The following is a 14,559-nucleotide window of genomic DNA, read 5'->3' on the forward strand; positions in this document are numbered from 1 at the left end:
TTTCCAAATCATCCCTTCCCCCAACATGACTTCTGCCTGCTACCATAGCAACAGGTCATGGAACACTGGTGTGAGCAGAGAGGTCAGTAGTTCACCACACAATGTTTCAAATCCAAAGAGCAAGAGTGCTTGACTTTTCAAACCAAACAGCAAATCCAAAGTAATGTTCTGTGGGAACAATTTTTCTGAACCAATACAAAACATGCTTCTAAAAATGTACACATACAGCCTAGTTTTAACTGTAAAATGATTTGAAACAGCCAATGAGTTCTTTTTATAAAAAAAAAATATGTATGCCTCCATTTTACAACTGTCTTTCATTTCATATTGCCATTCTACTGAAAGACACCTCCTGAGTGCATCCACATCTCCTTGAAAGATGTTCACAGTGTGGATTGTAGGTCACAGCTATGTCTTCTGGAGTGAAAAGTATGCAGAAAAAAGAGGTATGGTGAGAGATCTTGCTTTGCCAAATGTAGACATTAAATGGATTGGCACCAATTAATGCCTTTGGTGAAAACCTTTCTACATCTCCCACAGCCTAACCTTATTATTGTGCACTGTGGTGGAAATGACCTAGGCACTTTAACTGGGGTAGGTCTGGAAATGCTTGTTAAGGACACCTTTGTGCAATTGATGTCACTTTTTCCACAAACTACCTTTGTATATTCTAATATATGCCAAAGGCAAAAGTGGAACTGGTCCAACCAACATTGTCCGCAGATTGACAAAGCAAGAAAGCACGTCAATAAGTCTGTTTCTGCTTTCCTCAGAGACTATGGTATGGGTTCTATATACCACAACAACTTGCGTTACAACATGCAAGACATTTATAGAGGAGACGGTGTACATTTCAATGATGAAGGGAACAGAGTCTTCCTCTTGAACTTTAGACTCTGCATCGGTACTTACTTGTAGGTACCGAAAAACACTCAATAAACACAAGGGCTCTTTTTAGAGCCACCTAATATCTAAACACTTAAACTTGATTTTTCATTCTATTTTTTTTAATGTTTTTTTTCGGGTGCGCGCTGGGTGCGCGCACCTCGCGATGTTTTAAAAAAAATTAAAATCTATTTTGTTTGCCCTTCGTGGTCCTACTGTGACCCCCTTACAATGGCTAGGGGTTAAGAACTCCCTACCCTGCCCCCTATTCATGGTCTCCACCTTTCCTTTTCAGTGCGACAGACAAAATGGCGGCCGACACTTCCTGATTTCGACCGATTCGAATGTTTACTGACATCTAACAACCAATCAGAATTACGGCAAGGTGCGCGCACAGGGCTTGCTCAGTGCGCGCACGGTACGCGCGTATAGATATTGATATGCTTTTAAATGCTATTTTCTCAGGAAATACTGAACAGATTTACACCAGACCTGCGAAAGGCACTTCCTTGACCTTATGGCTACCTCTCTGCCTATTTTCAAGTAATTCTGTTCAGCCGTTCGGGCTGTAGCTGTGTCTAAAAGTCCTATGGGAAAATGCATGGGGAAAACGCGTTTTGGGACCCCCCCTTTTTCTCAGCCCCCGCTTGACGAATCACCCCGAGACTTTCAGGGTAGGAGCTGAACGGACTGCCCCATTAGTTTTGAAAATTTCGCGAGGATTCGTCAACCGGCGCCAAAGTTATTCAAAATAGAATTTTGAGATTTCCTATGGAAACTCGGTCCTAACTATAACTATCTACTGGCGGCCGCCAGTAGATTATATATATATATATATATATACATATATATATATATATATATATATATATATAAAATCTACTGGCGGTCACCAGTAGATAGTTATAGTTAGGACCTATTTTCCATAGGAAATCCACAACATTCTATTCCCAATAAGTCTGGCGCCGGTTGATGAATCCTCGCGAAATTTTCCAAACTTTTGGCCAGCTCCGCTCCGCTCCCACCCTGAAAGTTTCGTGGTGATTCATCAAGCGGGGGCCGAGAAAAAGGGGGTCCCAAAACGCGTTTTCCCCATGCAATTTCCCATAGGATCTGTTGTCGCAGCTACAGCCTGAACCGCTGAACGGAATGACACCAAATTTGGCAAAGAGGTAGTCCAAAATTCAGACTCATGCCTTTTGCATAAATGGTGTGACTACGTTCAGTAGTTCCTGAGAAAATTAGAGTTAAAAGTACATATATATCTATGGCCGGGGAGGATCCGCAGACCCTACCCGCACCGTAAGCGCACCCTCCCCGAACCAAGCGCGCAGCCTCCCGATCGCGCGCTGAATGCTAATTGGCTATCGAGTGTCTGTCTACATTCGAAACCAGGAACTGTTGGTGGCCATTTTCTGGCTTGGTAGAAGCGAGGCTGAAGAAGGAAGGGGAATAAGTGTGTAAAACATATAAAGGGGGCAGAGTGGAAATACTCTGACCCTCTAGAGGTGCTTAGGGGGTCCCAGAAGGATCCCCTGGGGCCCCCCTTTTTTTTTTTTTAAACGGCGAAATGCGCGCAGGGTGCGCGCATCCTACCGCGTTGGGTGCACGGATTCTCTCGCGTTGGGTGCGCGGATCCAAGGAAACAAAAATTGAAAAAAGACAAGAAATCATTGGTTCTATTACAACTTTCTACACTGAAAGGTAGGGTGTATATTTCTGTTTGTTAAAGGCATGATTCTTATTGGTTAGCAAAAACAGTTTATAAGGAACATTATATATGATAAGCTGATATGTTGAAAAGTTAAGCACACTTGCTGCCTTGTTTAGCAACATTGTGTGCTGAACTTGTGACCTGTGTGCTCAGTGCAGTGTTCCATGACCTGTTTCTATGGTAACAGGCAGAAGGCAGATTGGGGGAAGGGTTGAAATGTATTGCATTTGGAAAGGGTTGAAATGTTTAACCAATAGAAATGTGTGTTTGCTTTTGAATTTATGTGTGAAGGATTGTGATTTGATGTTTACATGTATATGTGTGGAAAATGAAAGGGAAACTTTTCCATTCTTTGTTTTTGCTGAGAGGTGCACAGTGCAGAGATTCTGTAAAAGAAAATCTGGTGTGTGACTGATATACTTCTTAATCTACAAAAAGGTGAGTTATTTAATTGTGAGGGGATGTATGTAGACTATTTTGATTTTAATCAGACGAATGAATTTCTCCTGTTAAAGTGTAGGGAGTACTTTTTTTCTCTACAATCCTATTGACAGTGTGTGTGCATGTAGAAACCATTCTGTGATAAGCATTTGTGTTTTTCATGTGTTTGCAGACAGATAACTGTGCTGTTTTTATATTTTGGTAGAATTAGAAACCAGTCATTGTTTATGAATTTGTGAAATGAGTTATGTTTCTATACTAAAATGTAGGACTCCTTCTAGAAGAAGAAATGTGTTTTGGTATAGTGCAAGGGATAGTGTTGTTTGTCTGGAATCACACTGTGAGTCTGTGTGCATTTGGGAACCACTGCGAGAGAAGTATTTGGTAACATCGTGTATTTGCTGACAGATAACTGTTTTAAAACCTGTCTTGTTGTCAAGTTTTAGTAGCATTAGAAGGCAGTTTTTGCTTATGCTTTGATTAAATGAGTCAGGCTTTGACACAAAAGTGCAGTCCTGAAATGTGTAGATTGTGTGCACTTCCCTTACCACTTCTACTGTAGTGAATGAGTTTTGGAAAACTCCTAGGGATAGTGGTGCTTGTCTAGAATCACACTGTGAGTCTGTGTGCATTTGGGAACCACTGTGAGAGAAGCATTTGGTAACATCGTGTATTTGCTGACAGATAACTGTTTTAAAACCTGTCATGTTGTCAAGTTTTAGTAGCATTAGAAGACAGTTATGGCTTATGCTTTGATTAAATGAGTCAGGCATTTACACTAAAGTTCAGTCCTGAAATATGTAGATTGTGTGCAGTTTCCTTACCACTTCCACTGTAGTGAATGAGTTTTGGTAAACTCCTAGGGATAGTGGTGCTTGTCTAGAATCACACTGTGAGTGTGTGTGCATTTGGGAACCACTGTGAGAGAAGGATTGTGTAACATCGTGTATTTTCTGAAAGATAACTCTTTTAAAACCGGTCATTTTGTCAAGTTTTAGTAGCATTAGAAGCTAGTCTTTGCTTATGCATTGATAAAATGAGTCAGGGTTTGACACTAAGGTGCAGTACCATGTACTATTCTCTTCACTGTGCCAGAACTGAAAATTTAAAACTTTTACCCAGGCACTGTCCTGGCAGTAGTCTGATGGTTTAGTTAGTTTCTAAGTACTTATGTTATGAACCATACATTACCACATAGACTGCTTCAAATGTCTATGCAGTATGCATGCAGTCCTCTAACCACCTACACAGTTGTTTTTCACACCTTCAATTCCCTAGTCAGTATCCATACACTTCCAGGAAACACCCTGTCACTCCCTTTGCACTCCTCTAGTGACCCATTCAGTACCAAGTACTAATCCATTCACTGTGCCAAAAGCCAACCACTTTTAAATTCACCCAGGCACTCTCCTTGCTGTACTCTAAACCTCTTCTGTGCCCATGACGAGATGGTCTCGTCATGGAGCACAGTCGCGCTGTGCCCATGACAAGACTATCTCGTCATGACACCCACCCACTAGGGAAACGCCAGGCACAGGAGGGGGAAAAGGCCTGGCACCCAAAGGGCTAATCATTCAGTCAGTACCGAAGTACTCATGCAGTGAGCCAGGCCTTATCACATAGACTGCTTCAAATGCCTATTCACTATGCATGCAGTCTTCTAACCACCTACACAGTTGTTTTTCACAACTTCAATTCCCTAGTCAGTATCTATACACTTCCAGGAAACACCCTGTCACTCCCTTTGCAGTCCTCTAGTGACCCATTCAGCACCATGTACTAATCCATTCACTGTGCCAAAACCCAAACACTTATAAATTCACCAAGACACTCTCTTTGCAGTACTCTAATCATTCAGTCAGTGCCTAAGTATTCATGCACTGAGCCAGGGCTTAGCACATGGACTGCTTCAAACCCCTATCCACTATGCATGCAGTCTTCTAACCACCTAGACACTTGTCCTTCACACCTTCAATTCCCTAGTCAGTATCCATACAGTCCAGCAAACATCCTGTCACTCACTTTGCACTCCTCTAGTGACCCATTCAGTACCAAGTACTAATGCATTCCCTGCGCCAAAAGCCTACCACTTATAAATTCACCCAGGCACTCTCCTTGCTGTACTCTAATCATTCAGTCAGTTCCCAAGTATTCATGCAGTGAGCCAGGCCTTATGACATAGACTTCTTCAAACGCCTATTCACTATGCATGCAGGCCTCTAACCACCTACACAGTTGTTTTTCACACCTTCAATTCCCTAGTCAGTATCCATACACTTCCGGGAAACACCCTGTCACTCCCTTTGCAGTCCTCTAGTGACCCATTCAGTACCAAGTACAAATCCATTCACTGTGTTAAAACCCAAACACTTATAAATTCACCAAGACACTCTCTTTGCAGTACTCTAATCATCCAGTCAGTGCCTAAGTATTAATGCACTGAGCCAGGCCTTACCACATGGACTGCTTCAAACCCCTATCCACTATGCATGCAGTCTTCTAACCACCTAGCCACTTGTCCTTCACACCTTCAATTCCCTAGTCAGTATCCATACAGTCCAGTAAACATCCTGTCACTCCCTTTGCACTCCTCTAGTAACCCATTCAGTACCAAGTACTAATCCATTCCCTGCGCCTAAAGCCTACCACTTATAAATTCACCCAGGCACTCTCCTTGCTGTACTCTAATCATTCAGTCAGTACCCAAGTATTCATGCAATGAGCCAGGCCTTATGACATAGACTGCTTCAAACGCCTATTCACTATGCATGCAGGCCTCTAACCACCTACACAGTTGTCTTTCACACCTTCAATTCCCCAGTCAGTATTCATACACTTCTAGCAAACACCCTGTTACTCACCCAGTGTGTCTCCTTATAGTACTGTAATCATTCAGTCAGTTAGCATGTAGTCTTTTAGTGAGGTAGGCTTTAGGGCATGAACTGCTTCAAAGTAGTATGCGCTATGCATGTAGTGTTTTAACGATCGTCACACTTGTCGTTCAGGGCTATAGTTTCTTAGTCAGTTTTTATATAAAATGTGTTTGTACAGTAATGGAATAGTATAAATTTGAAAGTTATTAATATACATTTATTTGTGATTCCTTTTTACAGATACAGAACAGGAGTGTTTCTCATCTGTTTGCACTCTTCTCGTGCAAGATTGTTTGGATGAAGGGTCCTTCGGTGTTTCATCATACTTGCCGTGCCGTACGAGTATTTCTTGTTAGGATCCCCTCGCAACAGAACTCGTTTGCAAATCTTGCACGTGACCAAGGTGGCATTGATCTTTGTTTGCCCCTCGCGAAAAGTAAAACATTTCCACACCACTGAAGGAAAACGTTGTGGCCATGGTGTGTCCTCCAAAAGTTCATCCTTAGATTCGTTGAATATTTTAAAGCGACAACATTTACAGTTTTTGTAAGTTAAACTTATAAAATTTTGATAGCTGTAGGCATTTTATATATCTGTGATTTGTATCTTGTGGAATTTTGTTGAGAATAGCATGTTGTGTTTTTTTAACAATCTTTTTGATTGTTTTTTTTGCCCGCTGTTAAGTGATGAGTACGATTGAAATCACTATTTTTAGTGAAATTTAATATATTCTGAGAACAGCAAAGAAGGCAAACAAATTACTTTGTGGAAATTATGCTGTGTTGTAAAAAATTTATTATTACATGTTATAATTTTTTTTTCCTTTTCTTTCACAGATCCAAATTTTAAAATAAGCAATTTATATGAATTTAGATTGCAATGAAAATCTGAAAAAAATGTTTACCATTTTTTATTCCTTTTAGAGTGAAGGTAAGTTTAAGTAAGTCTCAATATGCAGAATGAGGAGGTCTGCAAGAAGCTACAAAGACTCTGTTTATACCTATGTAGTTTTGAAATCTGATATTCAGATATCATGTGACCTGCAAAAAAAGAGATTTGAGGGGTTCATAATATTTCCCATTGTAGCTATTGAAGGACCGCAATCATTTCAATCATTTTTCTTTAAGCATCTTTGCAGACAAAACTCTGTGCTTACCTTCTATCATTTGCAAAGAATTTTAAAACCGGAAATATGTCACTTTTTGTAACATAGTTATTGCGCAAGACACTCGTTTATATTTACAAAGAGAGGAAAAGGCACTCTGTGTACTTTTTCTACTCCATGTAAATACAACCTCATCATACACACCACTTTACGTTAAAAGGGTGTTCTATAAGTGTTGTTGTGCATGATTGCACTGAATACTCATAGAACAAGATATATCTCTAGATTTATCAGAAATCATGAATCTCGATATGTATGTGAATGCTGCACCATTCTAAAATTGGTGTAGGAAAGTACAATAAGGAAAATTATTTTTATTTCTCCACATTTTTGTATCTTCAATGCATGCTAAAATGTTCAGCATACATTGAAGGAGAAAAATGCATTTTCTCATTGTTTTTGTGCAGGAAGGTGTGTCTTCCTGCAGAAAAACAAACAGCACATGACTCAGATATCCTTGCACTATGGTGCAAGGGTGCCTGTCTCACCACATGTCTCCAGTTTAAGCAGCCATGCAGAGAGAAGCATAGATTTGCAACATATTTATGTACATATGTTGCATCCCTATGCTTCGGAAGTACTACAGCACACTGTAGTTAAAGAGGTTACTGTGTGATGCTGCAGCACATCCTCATAGTTCTGCACTTATACATTCACCATACGCTACTAATGCATTCATTCACTCAATTACGTACTACACATACATTCATCTAAACTTTCACACACTAACAAAGAAATTTAGCTCTTTTTTTAAACCAGGAAAGTTAGTTCTTTCTTCTTTTATATTTTTTTTTTGGTTTTTCTAACAATTTTGGGATTTTTTTGGTTTTTCTGGAAAAAAACAAAAAACAAAACAGGAGGAACCAAACAATGAACTTCAGGGAACAAAAAACAACTAAAAAGAAAAACTAGCAAATGTGACTTTCTTGCCAGCGGCACATCAGATCGATCGACTGCTCACCGTGGCACAAAGTCGCATTGCACTTAGTGCAGAGCACTTTTAAATATTGAAATTGAGGACGGATGTCCAAGTTTTTGGCTGATGGATGCATTCTTGAAGTGCTCGGCTGCGATGAGGTGGAAGGCGCAGGAGCAGGAGTGTTTCTCATCCGTCGGCACTCTTGTCGTGCAAGATTGTTCAGATGAAGGGTCCTCAGGTGCTTCATCATACTTGCCGTGCCGCACGAGTATTTATTGTTAGGATCCCCTCGCGACAGTACTCTTTTGCAAATTTTGCACGTGACCAAGGTGGCATTGGTCTTATTCTGCCCCTCGGGAAAAGTAAAAAATGTCCACACCACTGAAGAAAAACGTTCTTTGGATGGTGCCTCCACCAAAAATTCATCCTCAGATGAATGAGGAGATGCAGGTGATACCTGCTGCCCTGAAGCCATTTTTAGTTGAAAAAAGTTAAAGTGTAAACTTAGTCTAAAAAATCTTCTTCTCTGCAAAGAGATGCTCCTCCAAAGAAGGTCAAAGAAGAATGATTGAATTGGGTGGGGTCTTTCAATAGTTAGAACAGGAAGTGTAATGAACCAATCAAATCTCTTTGGGATCCGCGCACCCTGCGCATAGGCAGCACGCATCCGCGAAATTGAATTAAAATAAATTATAGGATTAGATGTAAAAATATATTAGTTTTAAGACTAGTTTAGAGTTTGTCTTCAATTAATATTCACATGAAATACATATATATATGTTTTTTTAAATGTCAAATATTTCGCGTATGACACATCGCGGAAGCACGTAAACGTCGCGTTACGTACATGGAACGTGTCGCGTATAGGCTGGGAGTCGCGTACCAGTCGCATTGCAATCGCGCACTAAACACGTACCCAACGCATACCATGCTCGGATGCTATCGCGTAGGGATCAAGAACGGTGCGCATAGGTTGCGCGGATCCAAAAACATGGAAAAAAATATATAAAATAAAGTTTTGAACATATAGTTAAAAAAATATTTTGACAAATATTAAAAATTATTTTTGAAAAACCCATTAAATTCAAATAATATTTTTTAATTTTTAAAAGAATTAATTGAAAAAATAAGTTAAAAAAATTATTTTTTTAAAAACATAATTAATGAAATTGACACACTGAATTTGAAAAATATAGAAATCCAATCAAAATCATTAAACATGATATCTTTAGAGATAAGTTATAGATAGGAATTAGCATTTAAAAAACCTTTGAAATTCACTGAAAAAACCATAGGTTTCATGCACGTTATAGTTAGGAATTGGCATTTAAAAAACCTTTGAAATTCACTGAAAAAACCAAAGGTTTCAGGGGCGTTATAGTTAGGAATTGGCATTTAAAAAACCTTAGAAATTCACTGAAAAAAACATAGATTTCAGGGGCGTTATAGTTAGCTGGACATTTGCCTCGTACAAAACCCTAGAAATTCCCCTGTTATAGTTAGTTCAGCTAACTATAACTCGCGCCCCCGCAATGCACTGCTGGTGACGTCACATATTACATCACTCATGACATGGTCAGTGACATCACTGATGACATCACTGATGACATCTCAAATGACATCACTGATGACATCATCCATGTGATTAATTAGTGCATCTTCTCACACCCTAATATAACCTTTGATACACCGACTCAAAATTTCAGATGGCCATTTTGAAAACCATAGATACTCCAATACCAATAACTACATACCCACTCATTAAATCTTAGGTCTACATATACCTCCACTCACTCACCTGTACAGTCACTCATACTTACAGTCACTCCGTACAAGACTATCATATGCATTTATACACCTATATAGACACTCACACACCGCCAATCATCCATTGAGGTACTGACACACCTAGTCAGTCATGCAAGTAATTAAACACAGTCCAATTTACTCACCTATACATTTAAACACACCCAAGTTCACTTAATCATAAAAATAGTACCACATTCTGACGCTCTGATACAATCATTGATACAAGCACACATTCATCCATACAGCCACTCTCACAATCACACATACCCACTTATATACTCTTATACACATATATACTGCCTTTCACATATGTAGTTAGTCACACATGTAGCACTGAGATATACATTCAAACACACCCATACATACACTCACCCAACCATACAGTCCATCACAGATGTACTCTTAAAACCATGCACCCATAGAATCACCCACTCACACATCTATGCATAGAGTCACACACACCCTACCCACACAAACACTCAGGCACCCATACAGATACTCAGACAACCAATCAATAACCCATATAGACACTCATATAGCTATTCACAAAACCATGCAGCCACTTATACATTAGGACTACACACACATCTACTCATTCACCCATACAATCACTCATACATGCAGTCACTCATCAATACAACACTATCATGTACACTCGTTTACCTATACAGACACTCACACACCAGCACTCATCCAGAGTTACTCACACACCTAGTTAGTCATGCAAATAATCAATCACATTTCCACTTACTGACCTACAAAGTTATACACACAACAGATCACTTATTCAAACAGAAACAAACACATAATTACTCTCTTATACAATCACTGATACAAGTACACACTCATCTATACAGCCACTCTCACAATCACTGACTCTCACATATAGTCATTTATATACTCCAACTCTCACATACACTGCTTTTTACATATGTAGTTACTTGGACATGTACCACTGAGACATCCATTCACTCAGTAACACACCCATACACACACTGACCCACCCATACAAATACTCAGGCAACCAATCAATAACCCATATAGACACTCATGTAGCTACTAACCAACCCATGGAGGAGCTTATACAACAGCAGACAGACTGAAACAGACATTCACAACGTTTAGTCACTAAACCATGCATTCAATAAGACATATGTAATAACTCACTTAAACAGTGACGCACCTACTAAATCCTCCATCCAGACACTTATACACCCACTCATTCTAGTATTTTAAACAAAAAAAAACTGAAAATCACCAGTTTTTGTTAACTGAAGGAGCTATAACTCACATCACCGCTATGCGTTGTCATACATTGTCATTTCACATGTCATCAGTGTTGTAATCAATGCTGTCACTGAACATGTCATTATTGATGTAGTATGTGAGGGCATAAGCAGTGCATGGAGAGGGTGCGAATTCTAGCTACTTCATTGCATGAGTTATAGTTACTTCAGTTAACTATGGTGAATTTCAGTGGTCCATTTTGGATGGGTACATTTGGTGTGGCAGATGTGCTTGGATGCTGTGCACAAGAGAATGAATGATAATCCAGAATCTAACAACATTAGGTGCAAGATGAGGGATTGTTGCAAATTTAGGGTATTTAAAGCTGGTGACTGGGTGTGTGTAAAGAAGAAGCAGCAGAACAGATAAACAGGATTTCGTGTGTCTGTCCTAAAACAAATAATGAGTGTTAATAACAGTTGTGTGGTGTTATGGAGAATGACAACAGTGGACCATTAAGAGGTTAGCACAGTAAATTGCTAATGAGGAATGACAGTTTGAAGGGTACGGTGTGGCATTGACTCCAAACAAGAAGGAAGGGAAAATACCTGATAAAGAGAAGTGTGATAAGTGTGTCAAAAAAGAGGTAGTCGCCCGCCATATAAGCTGCCTGATTTTGTACTGCGATATCACTAAGATTGCAACACTCTACATTTGCATTTTATGTGTTGTACACATAAGTTATTTCTTTGCATGCACTTGTGCATAATAAATATAAAGTATACGGATGTAGTGAACTTTAGTAATTACTTATTAAGTTGTGCAACTTATTACACTTGTTAGTTAAAAAAACATATTTCTTTATGGAAGTAGGATATGTTACATCTCCTGGTTCCAGGTTGGAGTGTTCTGGAATCTAGGATGTGCGAAGTGGTGAGAGAGACCTTTTCATTGTTAGATCAGGAGCGCCTGGCAAAGGGCTCCTCAACCCGCACTTGCACTGCTTTTACTAATCTACTTTTAAAACGCTTTTAAAATGCTTTTAAAATGCGCTCGCTTGTATTTGCTCCCACACAACTGTATGCTTGTCACCTCAAATATTCAGCACTCACCGCATCCTAACTTATGTTCATTTCCCGGTCCACCGCCGATTCTTCGGATAAAGTGGAGGGAATTTTAGGCACAACAGGAAGTGATTGCTACTTCCAGCACTCCCAGGCAAGTCAACTGACCAGCAGCTGACCTTCCCCACCTACTTAATTAGGATGCCATTCGCTTTGCGCAGCAGACGCGCGCAGCGGTGAGATAGACCTTTTCATTGTTAGATCAGGAGCGCCTGGCAAAGGGCTCCTCAACCCGCACTTGCTCTGCTTTTACTAATCTACTTTTAAAACGCGCTCGCTTGTATTTGTTCCCACACAACTGTATGCTTGCCACCTCAAATATTCAGCACTCACCGCATCCTAACTTATGTGCATTTCCCCTGTCCACCGCCGATTCTTCGGATAAAGTGGAGGGAATTTTAGGCACAACAGGAAGTGATTGCTACTTCCAGCACTCCCAGGCAAGTCAACTGACCAGCAGCTGACCTTCCCCACCTACTTAATTAGGATGCCATTCGCCTTGGGCAGCAGACGCGCGCAGCGGTGAGAGAGACCTTTTAATTGTTAGATCAGGAGCGCCTGGCAAAGGGCTCCTCAACCCGCACTTGCTCTGCTTTTACTAATCTACTTTTAAAACGCGCTCGCTTGTATTTGTTCCCACACAACTGTATGCTTGCCACCTCAAATATTCAGCACTCACCGCATCCTAACTTATGTGCATTTCCCCGGTCCACCGCCGATTCTTCGGATTGAGTGGAGGGAATTTTAGGCACAACAGGAAGTGATTGCTACTTCCAACACATCCAGGCAAGTCAGCTGACCAGCAGCTGACTTTCCCCACCTACTTATTTAGGATGCCATTCGACTCAGGGAGCGGACGCACGCAGCGGGCACGCCAAAGGCAAGCCCGTCTGTGCCCGTCTGCTTCCGGACGGGGCCAGGGGCCACAACCCCTGCCCGTTTTCATCTGCATCTTAGAAGCTACAGCCCTCAATCCTTCCTTAATTTGAAAGGATGAACTGCTGCAAGCTTCCATCATTCTTGGAATGTAGCTAACAAACACAACACCTGCCTACACTGTGGGTTCCACTTCCAAACTAAAATCACCGAACCTGACCCCCACACTAAGAACATTCAGCGAAGCATGTACCTTTTAAATTGTAGATCACTACCCAAACACTCCATCGAAATCGCCCTGCTCCTAGAAAAACTTAAACCAGATGCTCTCTTTTTGACAGAGACCTGGCTCAACGCAGAATCTGAACCAGACCTTATCCAAGCCCTCCCTCACGGATAGCACATCCACCGAGAGGACCGCAAAATGGGTAGAGGAGGAGGCCTTGCAATTATTTTGAAGGACCTCTTCAACTGCCGCTGTCTCCCCAACCTGGTACCAGACTGCGAAAGTTTATCCTTCGCCATCAATTTCTCCCCCACCAGTACCTTCTCTGGGCTACTCATCTATCGCCCATCCGGGGCACTCGGATATTTACTCAATGCCCTCCCCTCTATCATAGCTAATCTGGCATGCGTACCATCAAGCTTTTCACTATTAGGGGATCTTAATATCCATCTTGATGATGCCTCCGACCACACCACCAAGGAACTGACTATGCGCCTCTCTGCACTACAACTTAAACAGTTGCTATTCGAACCCACCCACATCAAAGGCCACTTACTCGACCCTGTTTTTAGCAATTGTGCACAACTCACAACGGGAATCCCCGTCCTGATCCCTCTCTCCTGGGCCACCCCAGATTTCCACTTTCCCACCAATACGATCACTCTCAGGGATCGTAATTGGTCTAAACTTCCTCTCGAACTCTGGATGCCGGCCCTGGAAGCTTACAGACCTTCTAGTAACCTCAATCCCATTGTAGCTAATGAGGAATACAATAGCTGGATCCATAGCTCCTTAGACGCTGTGCTCCCCCTGAAATGCTCTCAAGCAAAACGTAGTGGCACAACCGCCCCCTGGTATTCCCCATAATTATGGGAACTAAAACGATATTGTAAAAAGCTAGAGAGAAAATGGCGACTCGCCTACACCCCTACCAGTAAAACCGTGTATACGGAAGCAATAAAAACTTATAAAGATGAAATCAAAGCCTCTCAAGCAATCTTCTACGGAGAAAAAATTAAGGCAGCTGCTTCTTCCCCCAAGGAAATTTATCGAATTGCTAAAACTCTCCTCAACTTTACCCAGAAACTTCCTAACCCGATTGATGCCCAAACCCGCTGTAACAATCTGGCAGAATTCTTTCTCCAGAAAATACAAAAAATATATACCTCCTTTGCCCTCACTCAGCTTGATCCTGCCCTGGCCCCTATCGTAAACTCAGGACCGGGACCCTCAGCCACTCTGGATTTCCTCCCTCTTCTTGATCCCATTATATTAAACTCTATCATGCACAAGGTGAAAT

Source organism: Triturus cristatus, chromosome 1_1 (genome assembly GCF_964204655.1).
Source record: "Triturus cristatus chromosome 1_1, aTriCri1.1, whole genome shotgun sequence".
NCBI lineage: Eukaryota > Metazoa > Chordata > Amphibia > Caudata > Salamandridae > Triturus > Triturus cristatus.